Raw genomic sequence first — 21,215 nt, 5'->3', positions numbered from 1 at the left:
GACCAGCTATCCTTAGTAGCCACACACACAGATGACAAGCAACACGAATTCGACTGGGACAACAGTACTATTATAGGACAAGCCAAATAGAGAACAGCCAGGGAATTCCTAGAGGCATGGCACTCATCCACAGATTCAATCAATAAGCACATCGATCTGGACCCAATATACCGACCACTGCAACGGACAGCTGGAACTGACAACAGGAAGCGGCAGATTCAAACCACTACAAATGCCAGAGGAAAGATCACAGAAACGCTTCACAGGAGGCTCCCAAGCACTGAGGATGTCACCTAGACAGGGGACGAAACATCTGCAACACAAAATCTATTCTATTCTATTCTAAATGGGCACATATTGAATCAGTGTGCATTGATAAAAAAGTATGTTAAATTTCTTATACATAAAATGTGAAATAGAATTTGTACTTCCAATATTTTTTAAAACATTACAGCAGTGTTGGTCTATGTCATTAACTCTTACTTACAGCTTTAAATAAAACTTCAACCTAGTCTTATACATTGGTATATGCTAATCTACTCTTAAAGTTGCTTTTGTTCCCCATCCTACTGAGCAAGACTGATGTTTTCAAAAATTCTACAAAGCTCACTCGAGTTCTGTGACACACCAGGAGCACCATTTTGTATTCGTCTTCAGAACCATGCCTTTGGATGCTCAATTACATCACCTGCTGTTTTGGGAATAACCAATAATAAAAAAGGTTGAATTGTTTAGATCTTTAAACACTGTGCTTTCTCTATTCATGTAGAACTGCATAATTAAAAAGTTTAAACAATCCATTGAAACAAAAAGAGGAAATTATGCAGTGGAACTTTCTGATTGCGGTTTTAAAAGGAATAAAAAGAGAAAAGTAGCAACATTGTCTTCTGTATCTAAGAACATCGTGAGTGAGCTTTGTGCAATTTGTGGCATCTGATTTCTACAACTTCAGTTACTACAAAACTACAGAAGATGAAGTTGATCTACAGTCAAGCTCATAAAATTACCCAGGATTTGCTAATAATAATTTTGACTTGTAATTAAGCAATAATGGAAAATTTACACAGAGCATTTTAACTTAATTTGTCATTTATATTGGTAACAACCCAGATCATTGCTGTCTGTATAAATGATAGTTCTTGACTTAAGTGGGAAATAAGAGTGTTCTAAAGGCTGTTGCTGCCAGCATTTGAAAATTAGTTGCAGAGAGATGCATATTGAACATAACTTGGAAATAGCTCCCAGGTTAATAGCTTTATCAAACTGTGACAGCATCAAGGATGCATACTTCATTCATTACATACAGTGAGGAGGGGAGACTATAATCATGGCAAAATGTACACTGACCATAGGTGATCATTAACCAAACAATGTATTACATTGACTCTCAATATATTTTTATATTACACTTTACTGAAAGTGATGTAATCAAAATTTACAATGGATCATTTCTCTACTATTTACGCTGTTAATATTAGAGTAATAAGCTAAAATTGCAACTGCCCATTTTGTTTTACAGATAAAAATTAAGGTTACCTCAAAAACCACATAGTAATGTGATCTATTAAACATCTGTTTTCAATTTTGCAACCGAGAGTTAAATCTTGTTGCACAGGTTTTGTTTACAAATGGGCCTGGCTCAGAAATGCTAGTTTGGCTCAGTGATAGCATTTTTGCCTGAGTCAGCAAGTTGTGGTTTCAAGCTCAACTACAGGCCTCAAGCACAGATTGCAGGAAGACATTTTATTGTGGTACTGTGGGCCAGCTGCTGAGCTACAATCTTTCACATAAGATACTAAACCAAAGCCCACTCTGGTGTATATAAACAGATCCCAAGGTATTATATAAATGTGAATTGCGGCCAAACATTATCCTTCAATCTACATCACCACAAACAAATTGAATGCTCATTCTTTCTTTAATTTATTGAATTATTGTTATCGGAACAATGTGCTGCACAAATTGGATGCTGCACTGCAAAGGCACTGATGACACTCCAAAGACAACTTGTTGGACGGTAAGCACTTTTAAGTAATTTAAGGTTGTGAGTGGGATCAGGAAGCATCCTGAGCATGTAAGGAAGATTGCTGTGATTGTTGGAAGCCAACCATTTCCGTACGAGTGTATTGTTGCAAGAATTTGTCATGCCAGGTCCTCTGCAAAGCCATCTTCATAGTTTCATTAATGACTTTCCCTCCATTGTAGAGTCAAAAGTGATGATATTCCCTCTTGATTTCACCACCTTCAGTATCATTCACACTTCTTCAGAAAATGAAATAATACATGCCTTCATGTGGGCTTATATGAAGATAGATATTAACTGTACGGGTATATAGAAAAGCAGGGAGTTCATTAAAGGGGAAATATAAAAGCAGAAGACTGCAGATGCTGGAGGTCTGGAATATAAAAACAAAGCAATGGAGAAACTCAGTAAGTCTGGCAGCACCTGTGCAGAGAAAGGTAGAGCTTATGTTTTGACTCCTTTTCCATACTGAAGAGGGGTGGAAAAGTGAAGGGTTTATTGCTGTTATAAAGAAGGGACATTGAGTAAGTCGAACAGATGGTCAACATGCCTTGAGAAAAAGGGGAAGGGTGTGCAACTAATAAGAAAACAGAGTTGTAGCCAAAGAATAGGTGTTAATGGCAGAGAAAAGGTAAGCAGTGCTGAGCACAAACCCATGCAAAGACACTGGGGGAATGTTGGGCAGAAGAGGTTATTAAAAGGGAAGGCAGAGTTCATAGTCTGAACTCAATGTTGAGTCTTATAGGCTGTAAAGTGCCTAAGAGAGTAGCTGGTGTATTGAAATGGGAAGCAATCAGAAGACTGTGGTCATTCCTGCAGAACCCCTCTGCTCCATCTGTAATATGGTCAACCCAGTCTATGTTTCTTCTCGCCAGTGTAAAGGACACCACACTGAGCAACAAATCCAATCAATTAAATAGAAATAAGTACAAGTAACTTGCTGCTTCACTTAGCAGGTGAATGTATGGCCTTAGTGAGTGAGAAGGGAGAAAGTAAATGGGCAAGTCTAACACCTTCCGGGATTCGGGAGTTGCCATGGTGAGGAGGTGAAGGGTTGCCAGGAGTGACAGAGAGTGAATCAGAGCATTGCTGAGGGAAAGGTTCCTGTGGACTGCTGACAGGAGAGAGAGGGTATAATATATTTGATGGTGAAATTCAAGCTGAAGGTGGCAGAAACAGTAAAGAAGTGGCAGTAAAGGAGTGACACATTGCTGTTGGGATTTAAAGGGTTAAGGAATAATTGATTCAAGTTAGGGAATCTAATCTGATCACCTTAAATGGAGACCTGAATAGCTTAATGAAAACAAAGATACCTGACTCCTGGTGAAAGAAAGTGTTGCAAAGTGGATACTTGAATACCTCAAAGTAACATAAGTACTGTAGACCCTTGATTAGCTTTACAAAGAAACATAAGTACTACGGAGACTTGATTAGCTTTACAAAGAACTATAAGTACTGCAAGATGGGGGCTCAATTACTTTTACAAAGGTTCCCAAGTAGTGTAAGGTAAAGGCGTGATTAGCTTTACAAGTTATGCTGTGAATAAGGATATTTGAGAATCAGGCACAATTGTAAACATATACAACAAAATACAATCAGGGAGCAGTCCATCTAAAGCGCTACCCTCCATATGCACACGTGTATAAAGCAAAGCCTTTGCTTCATTTGGACCTTCTACCATCTCTTTCTGAGTGTTACACTACAAGCTGACGAGAGGCAACTTACATTCAAGCCATACAAATAACAAGCAATAATATTCTCCAAAATGAGAACTATGGCTACCTTACCTTGGCACTTTTATTGCTCATTTTCTCAGTATCAACATCCTGGAAAGTCACCATTGACCAGAAATCAAATTTGACCAGCTACACAAACACTACGCTGACATGAGCAGGTTGGTGGCTGAGTATTGGCAAACAGTGCAAACAAGTACTCTTCATTTAACTGAATGGGTGCTGTTCCAACAAGACTCAGGAAGCTCAACATCATTCAAGAGATAGCAGCCCATCCACTGCCTAAAACATTCACCCACTCCACCACTGGCACAGGATGGTTGCAGTGTATACCATCTATGAGATGGACTCCAGAAACTTGCTGAGGTTTCTTCACTGGCACCTTCCAAACTTACAACCTTCACCGCCCAGATGGGCAGAATGAAAACACCAACACCTCCAACCCCCTTTAAGTCACATACTATACCTTGTGTTGGATAGAGATTGCCACTCCATCATTGCTTGGTCAAAATCTTGGAATTTCCCATCTACTGTGGGAATGCTTTCATCACAGAGACTGCAGTGATTCAAGGAGTCAGCTCACCACTGATAGCACAAGGCAATTGGGAAAGTGACAAGGCAGATTTTGCCAACAAAGTCCACATCCTGTGAATAGTTCACTGATGTCCTTTAGGGAAGGGAACTGCCAACCTTATCTACTCTGGTGTCCAAGTGACTCCAGATCCACAGCAATGCGATTGACTCTTAACTGCTCTCTGGGCAATAAATGCTGGACTAGCCAGCAATGCCCTCACTGTGTAAATGAATTTTAAAAAGTAGGAAAATGACACAAGATGCTAAATAAATGCAAATTATTTTTTCCATTGAAGAGGACCACCAAACTGAATAGAAAGATCATGCATTGAGAATTCACTCATGCATCTTTGATTCAATTTCTATTATTTAATTAAAATAAAACAAAGAACTGCAAATGCTAGTGTTTTAATACAAAAAAAAATTGCTAGAGAAACTCAGCAGGTCTGGCAGCATCTATGGGAAGAAAACAACGTTAACATTTTGAGTCCACTTTTGATGAAGTGTCACTGAACTCAGAACACCAACTCTGCTTTAAAAGCAAACTATTCCATATCTGTTGGTCCAGCATTGAGTGTTATTCCTTACTCCATGTTACTCCCGTGTGAATGCATTGTGGATTTCTGCTTAAGGCAATTTTGAATGCCCTTGGTTTTGGTACTTAAAAATTAAATTTTCAGGACTTTATATGCTGGGACATGCTTTTTCTGGAAACATCATATACTTTGATGACATACTGCTTACAGGAAAATATATTGGTGTCTTAGATTTTGTTGACTATATGTATGAAGAGCCATGTGCAAAATCTGAATCATTTACTCGCAGCTATTTGATAAGAGCAAGAAAAGGAAAGAATAATCTATACAATAAATTGTAGTGCCATTGACTAGGAACCATTGAGATTGCTCAGCACAAATTGGTGGTTTACTGATTGCCCCTTCAGACCGAGTATTAGAATGTTTGTCCATCAGAAGCTGATGCCTCAAGACTCAAAAGTGTCTCAGAGGCTGATCTTGCACTGAGCTAGTGGCACTTAGTTAGGTAACTGAGCAAATATTGCAGAGATCGGTAACACATACAGACAAAACAGGCTCAATTTTCCAAAATACCTTGCTATAGATTCTGTGCAACTTCATGGTGGTCTATGGCCAATTTTTCTATATAAACTTCAGTGTATTTTGTCTCAGTTACAAAGTAGTGTACCAGACATGGCTGAGGATTTCATGACTGGATGTAAGAATAGCTTTTTAAAGGGCGGGAGCTCACTATAACAAGGGTACAAAGGATTACTTACTCATTCATAGTGATGCACAAGCAATTATTTTCCTTTTGATACTGAAGTTTTGATGGTCCTGGTGCAGAAAATGCATCAAATATCAGTGTTCTTATCTGGATGCAAACCACATTTCAGTAAACAAACAGGATCTGCATCAAAATTAATGCAGTCAGCTGGTTACCTCATAGTTGGCTGTCGTTGAGGAAGATGTGCCCTTTTCTCATGACCTGTGGCAAAGCTCACTTTGTCATGCAGTTCTCAAGAAAGTTTTGAAACATTGCACAAGACTAAGTTGAAAACCCACAAATACTCGAGCATGTACTGTTTCAAGTACTGTGCGTAACCATTTCCCATCTTCACACACTCAAGTCTTAGTTACTTGTGCATTCTTTTCAATGGTGAGGGAAACAAACTTCCTCTAATATTGAAAAATCAACAAAAGCTCATTGTAACAAAGTTAAAGACCCATACACATTGGCCTCCAAAAGTAATCAAAATTTGAAATTTTAAATGTTTAAGTGAGAAACCATGACTCGTTTACCAATGGATGATTTCAGTATACTATGTCCTGCACCAATAATAACTTCAAGGGCCAACATATATAAATTGTCTTGAATTCATCACAAACATGGTACGCACATCTGCACTTATCACACGGATAACTGAAACACCATTCCATACACAATAAAAAGTTAGGCACACACTCAAATATTGTGAGGCCCCTCAGAAAAATTTAATTTAACTCTTAGTGATAAGGTGTTATGTAAAGCAGTTGTTACCCACCCTATGTTAGATTTCCTCACTGTAGAGGACAGCACATTATAAGCAATGAATACAGAATTCTATACTGAAGGATGTACAAATAAATCATTGTTTCACATGGAATACGACTTCCAGGACTGGAACACTACAACTGTGAGGAAAGATTGGATAGGCTGGTGTTGTTCCCCTTGGAACAAAGCAGGCTGAGGAGAGATTTGACTGAGATTTACAAAGTTATGAGGGCCTTGATAAAGTGACTAGGAAGGGCTTATTTGCCTTAGCAGAGGGGCCAGGTCACTCGAGGCATGGATTTAAAAGAGCTGGTAAAAAGAATAGAGAGGAGATAAGGAAAATCATTTCATTCCCATAAATTTGTGGGTCTGGAATTCATTGCCTGCGAGGGTAGTTGATGCAGAAGCCCTCAACGCATTTCAAAGGTGTCTCAGTATGCATTTTAAGTGCTGTAACTTACAACATTGTATAGCAAATGCTCAAAAATGGGATTAGGCTGAGTGGTTTGTTTTTCAGCTGGTTCAGATACAATGGGATCAGTGGCCTCTTTCTGTCTACCCTTCTCTGATTCTAATTATTTTGAGCCCTAAATGATGGGAAGTGAGGATTTAAAAAGACAGGTGTTGCATCTTCTTTGATTGCACACGGAAGAGTCATGGCAAGGGTAGGGGACATTGAGGTTACGAAAAAGTAAAACAGATGTGATTAACGCCTGGGAAAATGAGAGAATGGAATATATTCCTCACAGGAACTGCACCTGGACGAAGAGAAGTCAAAGTAGCTGTCAAGGTCAGTAGGCCTCTAACAGATATTAGTTGACAGTCTATTCCCAAAACTGGACAAAGAAATTAAGGATTACAAAAAAAGAACTGGAGTTGGACTATGTAAAAGTGAGAAAAGTGGATATTAGAGGCAAAGTTAATGCATTTTTTTTCACTTTGTGGTGAGACCAGGAAATGGCACTGCCAGAAAAACTGATGGGACTTGAATTGGACTGCAACCACGAATGTTTCACATATCCCACAAGAAGTCAGCTTAGCGAAGATCCAAAGGATTCCTATGGAGACACATTTACTTTGAACGAAGTGAGTGGAAGCAAAGAAGAAATAGGAGTGTGAGAGAACATGGTCAGTCAGGTAAGGAAGGGCAAAACTGGGCAGGTACTCATCGGGCATCTGTTCAAAGAAGAAGCAACAGTCCGAAGATTATTCTGGTGGGGACACAGTGTATCAATGAATTGGATGTCTATATGTGGATAAGGTTGTCAACTGTTTTAATGTTCTGAAAAGAGTCAAACCAGATTGTGGGCGGCACGGTGGCACAGTGGTTAGCACTGCTGCCTCACAGCGCCTGAGACCCGGGTTCATTTCCCGCCTCAGGCGACTGACTGTGTGGAGTTTGCACGTTCTCCCCGTATGTGCGTGGGTTTCCTCCGGGTGCTCCGGTTTCCTCCCACAGTCCAAAGATGTGCAGGTCAGGTGAATTGGCCATGCAAAATTGCCTGTAGTGTTAGGTAAGGGGTAAATGTAGGGGTATGGGTGGGTTACGCTTCGGCGGGTCGGTGTGGACTTGTCGGGCCGAAGGGCCTGTTTCCACACTGTAATGTAATCTAATGTAATCTAATCTAATCTAAAACATTAACTGTTCCTCTCCTAACAGACACTGTCAGACCTGCTGAGTTTCTCCAGCATTCTCTGCGTTTGTAATAAATTTTAACTGTTTATATCCCTACAGTTGCCACCTGACCAACTTAGTATTTCTAACATTTTCAGTTTTTATTTCAGATTCTAGTGTCTGCAGTACTTAGTGTCTGTACACACATCTAAGTGGTACCCAAGGCATACTGGTTTGGAGGTAGGTACACCTTTTGTTCAGAAGGAGGAGGTTACTATCAGGAGGGAGGGAGCTCCTGAGTCATTGCAGGAACGGATCAGAGTGAGGAATGTGGAATGTGGCTCAATTGTGAATTCCCAAGGTGTGTCAGCACTGAGTACGTGAGAAGGTCTGGCATCATTGGTTTGTAAGCTTGGTAAAAAGACCTTAAATTGTGTTTTTTTTCAAGTTTTGAAAAATAAACACCGCAGCTCCCTATGTCTCTATCTCTCTGGAACATTGAATAAATAAACACTTGTCTGCTTTAATAAAATGTGCTTTTACTTTCAAGCAGTAAAATCCTGTAAGCAATGTTTACATCTCTTAGAAAGTGCCAGGAAGGAGGCCAAGACTTGCGAATAGCAATCCTCTGTGAATGGTCAACCTTAGTTGTCAATCATAAAAACTTCCAGAATTTGATAACATTTTCTATTTTGCAATTTCCTTCTGGGCAGGTTAGTTCAAGTTAAAATTACCCTTTTTGGTTTGGAATAAATTACTTATCTTCAATAAAAGTCCCTGAGTAATTGTTCAGGTAAAAAGGTCATAATTAATTACTTCCTATGAATCCATCTTTTACATTCAAAAGTGAATTATTAGTATTTCTCTCTCACACTGCAACTTATGTAAACACTGAGTTTATAATGAGAAAACATAAAGAATTTTAATAAAAATTTTGAAATTTATTGTCTATCATTTCTTCAAATAATTTGTAAGCTAACTAAACATATTCAAAATGCTTTGATTACATAAAAAGAAACATTTTACTAGTGGAGTGATAACAATCCTAATGTTGCATCTTAGGGAGTTCTGCACACTGCTCCATCTATAGGATTTCCCATCAGCTAACAAAGAAAATAATCAAGTCCAAGGCTAGGCTTTTGCAAAAGACAAAAATGTCAGCCAAGAAAAGATCAACTGGTCCATCCAGGTTGTATCATTTGATCATGGTATCTCATGCATTAGATTTAGACACTACCTACACACCAGGGTCCATGTAGCCCCCTGAGATTGGATAAAAAAGCTATTGAAAAATATCTGGAAGTTTCCTCAACTATGACTGAAGTGATTAAAATTAGCCCAGGATATCAGTTGACCATAACTTAATTACATGTATTATATGATATAAATTCTACCCTAGTCATAAAGTAACACAGCTTCTTTTACTGAAGGTCGTTAGAAAATCAGCACTCACCACACAAGCTGGCAACTTGATCCAATGGTCTACTAAGCTATGGAAAATGAAGAACTATCTATTGTCTAATCTAGCTCTATCCTTATAAAAAGCTAGTCTTTCTGCAAACAATCTAATTAAAATGATTTATCAATGCAAATGCAACTCAGTCCCTTCATTTTTTTAATGGTCCTGAATCAAATTTCCCCGATTTAGCACTGTTCTAAAGAAGATAGACCCAATATTGTAAGCCACCTGGGTAACTAAGGTGGTTTAAAATAGCAATGAACCTTATGGTCTTTCTGTGGACATTTCCAAAGCCTTAATATCGCCTACTATGTGAGGGAATAATAAGATTAAAAAGTACAATTTTATCATATATAGGCTGTGCTTTCATGATTTTTTATAAATTGGTTCATGTTGTGTTAAAAGCCTTCCTTGAAGTCTATCAATTGCATGACAGGAAATATTGCGCAACTCACTCTTTCTCCCCCCCCCCAAGACGAGTTTGAACAATTTTGCCTTTCCTTATAACAAATTGGAAGTTACCAGTTTACAATTACTAAATCATTGAATCAACTGGAAGAAATTTGCGCAGAATTTGAATGAACTAACTGAAAGAATTTAATATCAACGACATAACTAATCCAGGAATACAGATAATTTGAATATAAATAGTTTACAGGCAAATGGTTTTACTTGTTGAGAAACATATAGAATGCTAATTCTGAATTACTTTTAGATCTAGACCAGCAATGGTACTCAGAGGGTTAATTGAAAATATGTCCCAAGTGTGTTTTCATGCTGTTTATTAATTATTAAACAGGGATCAACAAAAAGAAACCTTGAACCTGAAGAAAAATATTCATTTCAAAAAAAACTTAGAAATCTAACATTTTATTTTGCCTTCTGAAAAATTCAACAACCTTCCCCTGCATCTTAAGTCAAGGTCATTGTTTGCAATTGGAGCAATAAGTGAAACCATAATCTTTTCATGATTCTCTTAGTACTGTACGAAATAGCACTTGGGATCTTTATTTGTATAATATATTTAATACAAACTCGTTCTTCAATTCATCTCTGCAATTCTTTTTTTTGCTTTCAAGGTCATTATTCAGATAAATAAACCAGCATAACTGCTAAAGATGCTACTAAGGTAGTTTCGGCAGAGGGTGCACAGGAAAAGAAATAACTCTCTCTGGGAGAAATTACATGCAATGAGGGGCAACCATATACGGCTTTTGTCTCAAGGAGTCTCCGAGGTAAATGTAGAGATTTGGTAGATTTTGGCACTGCTATTCAGACAGCACACATATACTGAAAACATTATTCTCTACGGCATACCCCAGAGGGCTTAGTGATCATCTGTATGCTCATAGTTATTCCTTTCTCTCAAATTCATGACAAGAGTTCCTTTATTCATTTTAAAATAACATCAATAACCTGACAGCTTTCCTTTCAGCAAAAATATTAACTGTTTTACTCACCAAGTCAGGTGATACATGATAATAATCACTGGCAATAAACAGAATAAGCTGACTAGAAGGAGTTATCAATGTGTAATGTACACAATAGGAACAATTACTTGATTCAGTTACAGGAAACAAACATGAGATATACCATTTGAGGCTTCAATCTCATTGCCATTTACGATCAGCATTAAGTAGATGACAAGAGGAAAAGAACCCGTTCTCTGGTTATTTGAAAGAGGGACGAAAGTGATGGGAATAACGAAGCAAGAAGTACTAATTATTTAGGCAAAAAAAAAATAGATTTTAAAAATCAGATTAGAATGTGGAACTGCCCCAGCCATTGTTCTCAATTTCCTCACAACACAGATGCCTTTACTGCTGGAACAAAATGAACATTTCAGTCAGCACTAGTGTAAAGGTCTACGTTGTACAAAGGAGGCATTCTTACTCTTTTTCACACACTGAATTTCAAGGCTGAGGTGCGAGTCATTGCAATTTGAGCCACATATCTAATTTTTCTCTCTTTCTGGGATGACACAAATTGTCTTCTATTCCACTTATTGTATACTAAGACACGGAGGCACTAAGTAGATCCCCAAGGTGTGCTTGCAGCAAAAGTAGAAGGGAAACTTTTTTGTGCAAAAACTGAATCTTTACCAACGCATGCCAGAAATGATCCCAAAGAAACATTTTCTCAAGACAGTTACCAACTTCATTCTTTATTTCTTCACCTTTATAAGTTTATTATTTCCCAACCATTTTCTTTAATAACGGGGCGGTTGGATTAACGGTCACTGAACATCAAAACAGGTTATAGTCAATGAAGTGTTTTGAGTCTCTGTTATAACTGTTACCTGTGGAAAACACATATTTATATGCCTGTCATGAATCAATACCTTTGTTGGCCATCGATTGCAGTCTTCCAGACTGGTACAGTTCAGAGGCATCCATCAAAACCATTCTTTCTAACCTTAATTTATGTATCACCATTCTCAAATAATTACTATTAGATTCTTCAACAATTGCTTCTGACTAGTATATATGCAAATCGTTAAACAAACCCCTCACCAACTGAAGTATTTGCAATGTTTGTTCTTATATTATATCGATCAGATCAATTGAAACATTAGGCTGAGTTTCATCTAAGGTTGACTAAGTGTCAATTTTATGGAATATATCTGAGAGTTTCACTCCATGAGCCCCAGTGAGTTTTCTTATACATTTCTATGCTGCTCACCTCAATATATGTGTCACTCCTCTCTGGCATCTCTTCTGCACTATCCCGTGAAAGTACTTGCTGCCATCAAGGCCTTCTGGGATTTTTGCTGCCAGTCTGTACTTAAACACTAGCTGTGCACCAGTCCATCATTGCAAGGCAGGAACTGGCCTTCACAGTGGCAGTGAGGCAAAGTTTGACCCCAAGATGGCTGACAGTGGCAAAGTGGCACCCTGATTTGCTGACCTAGAGATTCTGGTGGATGGGGTGACAGAGAGGAGGGCCATCCTTTTTCCTCAGGACTGCCAGAGAAGACCATTGCACCTAGACCCTGTCAGCCTGATCTGAAGTTTCCATCAGGACCAATGTCCATGGTCTGGAAGAACACCCAGCAATGTGGGAAGACAGGTTATGTGCTCCACAAGCTAAAGTACCACTATCTGCAAAGTCCCTCTGCAGCCTTACATTCATTCTAACACTACAATTGCACCCAACTCCCATCCTAACACATGATGTACCATTCTTCCTCTTGCGTGCAACATCTTTCCTCAATTTCTCTCACCCACCTCAGCCTCCTGGACTTTTACCCTCGCCTGCGATCTGTGCTTTGGAACATTCAAAACCTTTCCTCAACCTGCAACTGCAATAACACTATGCCAACCATTCTAATCTCACTCAACCCCTCCCTTTCTCTCATTCCAGCAGAAAACAAGCCCACTCTAAGGCAGAGAAACTGGTAGTGTGCCTGACATTTGCCTCCTCATCCCCTAGGAGGGAATCTTTTCCTGAGAGGCAGAGGACCATAATTGCTCATACGGTGATACCCAAACCTCCACGTTCTTCGTCTCTCTGAGGAAGAGGTCAGAAAGTCCCCAGAGTAAGCATCAGGAAAGCTGCCTCCTAGATCCTTCACCAGCTCAGATACTGACATCTTGATGAGTACCTTAGCTCCATGACAGGACAGAACACATTCCAGTGAACACAACACAGGCATGCCTCCACAGTTGGCCAAGGAAGAAACAGTCCAGGTTCCTGCCACACAGAGGACCACCAGAGTTCAGGTACCTGCTCAGCTCCAGGTTAGTCAGCGCACCATTAACAACTCCATACACTGGCAGACACAGGAGCAGCAGGCAGGCTTTTTTGGAAGCACTGGCCAAATGATTCAAAAGATCGAGGAGTCCACCTATCTGTACTGTACTGCCTCTGGGGTGTGAACATCTAACCATCTGTGTAAACAAGATGGCAGTTCTCATGGAGACTCAGCCCAGTGTCGGCTGGCTATGCACAAAGACTTGCATTCCAACGCTCTAGCCATTGATGCTCAACACAGACAGCAAGGTTACGGAGAGGTGAGGGACCTTGACCTCACTCCAGTGTCCCTTTCTCACAAGGAGGTAGGATGTTGCCAGTAGGCTCCCAGTCAGAGGAGGATCCACATACAAGTCTCTGTAAGTCTCTTCAGAGGATACTCCAGAAATGCCAAGTCTCTCAACCTCCACACAGTCTGCAATCCCCAGCTGTTGCTGTTCAAGCTGAGGAGGGTGCACTTGCTTCTGAAGAGATCACTTTCAGCATATCTGGTTGTTTAGCCACAAACAAACCCACAACAGTTTCCACTATCAGGCAGGCTCCCTCCACATCAGCCGTGAACTCCTGGACGGCACCTCGATATGGTAAGAGAGAAAGGGAAAAAAAGAACCTTCTCAGGCAACGAAGAACAAAGAATAAAACAAAACAAGAACAGGCTTTTCACCCTCCAAGCCTGCCCGACACATTTACCATCATAGAAAACTTCACAATATCCATATTGTGTAAATATATTATCACATTTGTAAATATATATTCATGTTTCATCAACAGCAGTGTGAACAAATACCTTTTTAGCTAAATTATAAGAATGAAGATAGCTGTCCTCAGTATCACATTATGTCCTAGCCCTGTTTGAATGATAGCTACCCTTTCCATTGTGCCCATTCTAGCACAAAGTACTATTAGGATTGAATGAGGGAGCATCAGAATACGTGAATGCGTCCATCATTTTGAAAATATAACTTGTATGAAGTAAGAGGAAAAGCATAAAAAAAAGCTGAAATCACCAAATTGTCCTTGCAGTTAGCATTTGATGGGAGATGCTGGTCTCTGCAGCATCCAACCATTTACAGTGAAAGATTACTTTACATAATTCAGTTCCACTGAACAACAGTCACATAGAAGTCCTAAAATAGAAAAAAGTACTGAGGAAATCTGAATCTAGATTTGAATTTAGTATTTCCCCTCTGGAAAAGAAAACCATGGAGAATGCATACTAAAGTGAATCTTTGACAAATACAGAGGAATCTCGATTATCCGAAGGACATGGGCGAGGAGTATTCCATTCGGTTAATCAAATTCTGGATAATCGAAACCAGATAACATGGTTTGGCTAAGCATCAGGACCTTGCGATCTTATCGGATAATCTGATATTCCGATAATCGAATGTCGGATAATCAAGATTCCTCTACACTTGTCCCATAACTTTGCGCTGAAATAGTAAGTATCAAATAGTTTCATAATTATCCTCATGGGCAGAAATGGGAAGAAAAAATGCAGGCTTAAATTTCTGATTTGAACTCCACATTATTTACAACTATGTGGACAGATACCACAAGATGGACCATCCTGTGGCTCGCCTATGATTGACTGTTCAGAGGATAAGTGACACTGGGTACTGTCTCTTCCTGTATATTACTTCATCAATATGTAACTGACATACAGAGGCTAAAGAAGTCTCAATGTATAAACCAAGCCAGAGTAACAGAAAGAACAGGACAATTCATCCTGGCACTAAAGGTCGAGAAATAGAAAATATACACCATTTCAAAAAATTGGCTTGTGACCTTTATTGGAAGTTAATGCTTGGTTATCATGCAAAGATATGGTCTAGATCCACTGCAAAATACTTGACATTCATCATCAAAGCCCAAACATGAACAACGGCTGAACTATTAAAAAAGGGAAATGCAGACTGGAATTGGAAAGCAAACTTCAAGAAAATTGAACATGATGCTACTGAGTTTGGAGGGGGGGAGGGTTTGTTCCCTAAAATATCCAAAATCCTTCTCATGTAGGTGAGTTGATGGTATTATCAATAAACTATTAATCCAGAAACTCAGCTAATGACTGGGGATCCAGGTTTGAATCCCATCATGGCAACTAGTGGAATATAAATTCAACAATAAATAACTGGAATTAAGAGTCTACAGCTGAACATACAACCATTGTTAATTGTCAGGAAAAACCCATCTGGCTCACTAATGTCCTTCAAAGAAGAACTACCATCCTCACTTGTCTGGACTACATGTGTCAGCAATGTGGTTGACTCTTAAATGCCCCCTGAAAGCAGTTGTATCAATTACTACAAAGTCTCAACAAAGAAACGAAACTGGACAGATCACCTGGCATTGACCTAGGCACCAGAAAAGACAATGGCAAAAACAGCCCTGTTTTTGCAGTCAACCCTGCAAAAATCTCCTTATGAATGTCTGGGGACTAGTCCCAAAATAGGGAGAGCTTCCCACAAGCAAGAGCCTGACAAAGTCATACTCATGGAATCATAATTTACAGACAAAGTCCCAGTCACCACCATCACCATCCCTGGATGTGGCCTGTCCCACCGACAGGACGGACCCAGCAGAGGTAATGGCACAGTGGTACACAGTCAGGATGGAGTTGTTCTTGGAGTCCTCAACATTGACTCTGAGCCCTATGATGTTTCATGGCTTCAGGTTAAACTTTGACAAGAAAACCCCTTGCTGATTACCACGTACTGTCATCCCTTGGCTGATGAATCAGTACTCCTCCATGTTGAACAACACTTGGTGGAAACAATGATGGTAGCAAGGGCACAAAAGGTACTCTAGGTGGAGGATTTCAATATTCACATCCACCGGTAGCTTGGTAGCAGCACTACTGATCGAGCTAGCCAGCTTCTAAAGCACATTGCTGCTAGACTAGGTCGGCTCCAGATGCCAAGGGAACCAAAAAAAGGGAAACACGTACTTGACCTCATCCTTACCAATTTGCTGGCTGCAGATGGATCTGTCAATGGCAGCAGCAGTAAAAGTGACCACTGCTCAGTCCTTGTGGAGACAAAGTCCTGCCTTCACATTGAAAATATCCTCCATCATGCTGTGTGGCACTATCACCGTGCTAAATGGGACAGATTTCAAACAGTTGGAAAATTCAAAACTGGGCATCCATGAGGCACTGTGGGCCATCAACAGAAAGAGAACTGTACTCCAGTACAATTTGTAACTCTCCTGGCCCAGCATATTCCCCATTCAACCATTACAACCAAGTCAGGGGAACAACCCTGGTCTAATGGAGAGTACAGGAGGGCCTGCCAGGAACAGCATCAGGCATACCTAGAAATGAGGTATCATTTTGGTAAAATTACCAAACAGAACTACTTGGATGCCAAACAGCATAAGCAGCAAATGATGGACAGAGCTATGTGATCCCTCAACCAATGGATAAAATCTTAGTTCTGCAGCCCTGACACATCCAGTCATGAATGGTGGTGGACAATTAAACAATTCACTGGAAGAGGGCACTCCATAAATATTCCCATCCTCAATGATGGAAGAGCCCAGTATATCAGTGCAAAAGATAAGGCTGAAAAATTCACAGCAATCTTCAGCCAGAAGTGCTGAGTGGATGATCTATCTCGGCCTTCTCCAGTGATCCCCAGCATCACAGATACCAGTCTTGAGCCAATTCAATATACTCCACTTGATATCAAGAAATGGTTAGAAGTACTGGATACTGCAAATGCAATGGGCCCTGATAACATTCCAGCACTAGTACTGAAGACTTGTGCTCTAGAACTTATCGTTCCCTTAGCCAAGCTATTGCAGTACAGTTACAACATTAGCATCTACCTGACAATGAGGCAAATTGCTTAGATAGGACCTGTACAGAAAAAGCAGGACAAGTCCAACTCGGCCAATACTGCCCCATCAGTCTACACTCGATCATCAGTAAAGTGGTTGAAGATGTTATCAACAATGCTATCAAGCAGCATCTCCTCAGCAATAACCTGCTCAGTGACACCCAGTTTGGGATCCGCCAGGGCCACTCAGCTCCTGACCTTATTACAGCCTTGTTTCAAACATATACAAAAGAGCTAAATGCCAGGGGTGAGGTAAGAGTGACAGCCCTTGACATCAAGGCCACATTTGACTTTACCATCAAGGAGCCCTAGTAAAACTGAAATCACTTGGTATCAGATGACAAACCCGCCGTTGTTTAGTATCATACCTGACATATAGGAAGATGGCTGTTGTCACCTCAGCTCCAGGACATTTCTGCAGGAGTTCCTCAGGCTCATGTCTGAAGCCCAACCATATTCAGCTGCTTCACCAATAACCTTCCCTCTATCATAAGGTCTGAAGTGGGGATGTTCACCAATGATTGCACAATGGTCTGCACCATTCGTGACTCCCCAGATACTGAAGCTGTCCATGTTCAAATGCAACAAGATCTGGGCAATATCCAGACTTGGACTGACAATTGGCAAGTAACATTCATGCCACACAAATTCCAGGCAATGACCATCCATAATAAGAGACCTTTTACATACTGCCCATTGACATTCAATGGTGGCACCATTGCTGAATCATCCACTATCAATATCCTAGGCATTATCATTGACTAGAACCTCAACTGGACTCGTCACATAAAAACAGTGTCTACAAGAGCAGGTCAGAGGCTAGGAATACTGCAGCGTGTAACTCACCTCCTGACTCCTCAAAGCCTGTCCACCATCTACAAGGCACAGGTCAGGTGTGTGATGGAATACTGCCAACTTGCCTGGATAAGTGCAGCTTCAACAGCACTCAAGAAGCTTGACAACATCCCGGACAAAGCAGCCCACTTGATTGTCAGTATTTCAATGAGCATCCACTCCCTCCATCACTGACATTCAGTAGCAACAGTGTGTTCATCTATAAGGTGCGCTGCAGAAATTCACCAAAATCCTAATGCAGCACCTTCTAAACCCACGAACACTGCCATCTGGAAGGACAAGGGCAGCAGAAACATGGGAACACCAACACATGCAAGATCTCCTTCAAGCCACTCACCATCCTGACTTGGAAACATATCACTATTGCTTCACTATTGGTAGGTCAAAATTCTGGAATTTCCTCCCTCAAGGCATTGCAGGCCAATCTACAGTACATGGACTGCAACAGTTCACAAAGGCAGCTCACCATCACCTTCTTAAGGGCAACTAGGGATGGGCAATATAAATGCTGGCCAGCCAGTGATGCCCACATCCCTTGAGTGAATAAAAACAAACTAAAATATTTAGCTACTGATCTGTTTACTGATGATGCATTACATTATACTATGAGATCACATTGATCTTAAACTAATGTTTTTCCGTAGGTTATTTAAATCAAAATGCATTATTCTAAACAAAAATGGGGTACACTTCTTAAGCAAGTCTGGTTCTATTTTACCGTGATGTTGGATCGACGTAAATGAAAAGCTATCTGACAAAATTACTTTACATCTAACATACCAACAGATAAAGTTAAATGAAAAATGGTGATATTTAGGTAGCAGTTCCAGGTAGTGTGCTTTGACCCAGCAGGGAAGGAGAAGTAGTTTAAGCCAACCAACTCCAATAAAGTAGAGTTCAGCAGAATTACCTGGGCATGAGTAAAAATATATCACAAGGACTAAATTGGATGTTAAACATTCGTTTTTAAATCAAACATTCACTAGAAGATTCCTTTTTTTTTTAATCTTGGATGTCTTTCTCACAGAAGTATCCATACTGTGGAATATAAAACATGTGGCCTGTCACTTATTGTAAGTATACTGTTTGCAGTCTTACTTCAAATACCACTTGTCTGTGGCATTTAGTTTGTGCTACAGCACTGGCAGATTGTCCGAGAGTCACTCTCATCTGACGCGTCAGGTTGACAATCAAACAAAGAATGATGGTAAATTCTGTTTCACAGTTAAACAAACTGAAGGATATTACCTAGGTATTTGTCACAGCCTCACAGAATTCTGTTTCTAATCTGCCATCAGGATGGATGTAGCAGAATTGAGAAGCAAGGGACAGACATTTCTCAGTAACAATCTGCTGTCATTTGGTATTTTAGTGTCCTGTGATTTTCCTTTAGCTTGACTTGAAAATCAAAGGAAACTGGCATATTCTGACATCTTCGGCATAGTCATGAACATTTTGATAGAATTTTGCTGATCAGGAGGTCTATTTTGTCAAGCAAAGAATCTTCTTCCATTGCATGTTATATCGATTTTAAGTTGATATTTTAAGAATTACTTTTGAATTATTTCCTCTTGCAGTCAAAGCACCATTATTTCACAAATCATCCTCTAGCAGTGGGGAGAATGAGATGTGGGGTGGGGGAGTGATGGGAAATGATGTAATCATTTCAGCTGGCTCGATAGTAGCCATTCTGTCATTTAGAACACCACCTGGACAGGTTCAATTCCCATTCCAGCTGAGGTAGAATTGGACTTATTCACTCACTGACCAGGACAGTGAAAGGCAGTGGCAAATTACCACTGACAAAGAATACTTAGAAAATAGTTCAAGGTGAAGCATTTGCGGACTGTAAGCCAAAGACCTGCCTGTAGGTAGAACACGTGACATGAGAGAGAACAGTAATATAAAAGTAGACTGGAATTTCACTCCAAGGTTGGAAGCTCAGTGTCAGGGCATTTCATATGTCTGCATGGAAAGAAAAGAGACCTAAGAGGCAACTTTTTCACGCAGAGGGTGGTACGTGTATGGAATGAGCTGCCAGAGGATGTGGTGGAGGCTGGTACAACTGGGTTTGGAGGGATATGGGCCGGGTGCTGGCAGGTGGGACTAGATTGGGTTGAGATATCTGGTCGGCGTGGACGGGTTGGACTGAAGGGTCTGTTTCCATGCTATACATCTCTATGACTCTAAGTGCCCAGAAGGTGGAAGTTTTATTCTGGTGTCATCTGGAGTTGAACTTGGAAACCCTTGGACGAATGCAGAGACTGCTGACAACAGAGACGTGTTAAGTGATACATTAAAAAAAACACAATAGAATATAAAGCAGCCTACCATTTACATTGCACGCTCCCCCCAATGTCTCATGCATGCCAATGTAGGCCCTCCACCTAGTCCTATTACCCTACACTTCCCCTGATTAATGTACCTAACCTACATATCCCTGAACACTACTGGCAATTTAGCTTGACCAATTCACTTAACCTGCACATCTTTGGACTGTGGGAAGAAACTGAAACACCCAGAGGAAACCCACGCTGACATAGGGAGAATGTGCAAACTCCACACAGACAGTCACCTGAGGCTGGGTGCAAATCTGGGTCCCTGGCGCTGTGAGGTAGCAGTACTAACCACTAAGCCACGTGCTACCCATAATCTGCATATCTCACTTTTAACACATCTGGGTCACTGAAATCAAACATGACCCGAAGCAGTTGCTGATTGAAGTGCCTCTGTGATATGCACAAGTATGAGACATGACCCATTTCCACTGCTGTTCTTGTGAAAATGGTATGTGCCACATTCAGGGTGAGACTTTAGCATTTCTGCCTCCTCTTCCATTTTTGCAAAAATGGAGAGGCTCTCTGACATTTCAAAGCTCCAGGCCCTAATATCAAGTTCTTGTCGGTGCCCTTATCTAACGAGTCACGAGAAGGGAACTATCCATCTTCAGCACTGAACCACGTCCAGCCCAATTGCTTCTTGCCACATATCGATTTAATGATATGAATTTGAACCCTGAAACTCATGGTGTAGCACATTGACATAAAACAGAGAACTGGGCAAACACAAGTATTGAGCTCTTGACTTAGGTTACTTGAACAACAAAGTTAATGGAACTGCATTTTTAAAAAATATATAAGCTGTATTTTCTGTGTTTATGTGATATCACTACAGACGTTTACAGAAAAGCTAATACAGAATAGTTTTGAAATAGAACATCTTTACATCTAAAACAGCTTTTTGATACTCAAAGGGTTAATTCAATAGGATACACAGCATTTCTTGAACATGTTTACCCAATTATGACTAATGT

General features: G+C 40.2%; 1 long non-coding RNA gene across 1 annotated transcript in view; it reads right to left on the bottom strand.

Annotated features, from left to right (window-relative positions):
* Nucleotides 1–5,727, bottom strand: part of LOC122560957 — a 38,941-nt gene extending 33,214 nt beyond the window's left edge. Inside the window, exon 1 of the long non-coding RNA XR_006314860.1 lies at nt 5,624–5,727. This is a non-coding gene — a long non-coding RNA (uncharacterized LOC122560957). The remainder of the gene's footprint in view (nt 1–5,623) is intronic.
* Nucleotides 5,728–21,215: the final 15,488 nt, after the last annotated feature.

The sequence above is a fragment of the Chiloscyllium plagiosum genome, chromosome 22, assembly GCF_004010195.1.
Source record: "Chiloscyllium plagiosum isolate BGI_BamShark_2017 chromosome 22, ASM401019v2, whole genome shotgun sequence".
Lineage (NCBI taxonomy): Eukaryota > Metazoa > Chordata > Chondrichthyes > Orectolobiformes > Hemiscylliidae > Chiloscyllium > Chiloscyllium plagiosum.
The sequence above is the reverse complement of the archived record's forward strand: the minus strand, read 5'-3'. Positions and strand labels throughout refer to the sequence as shown.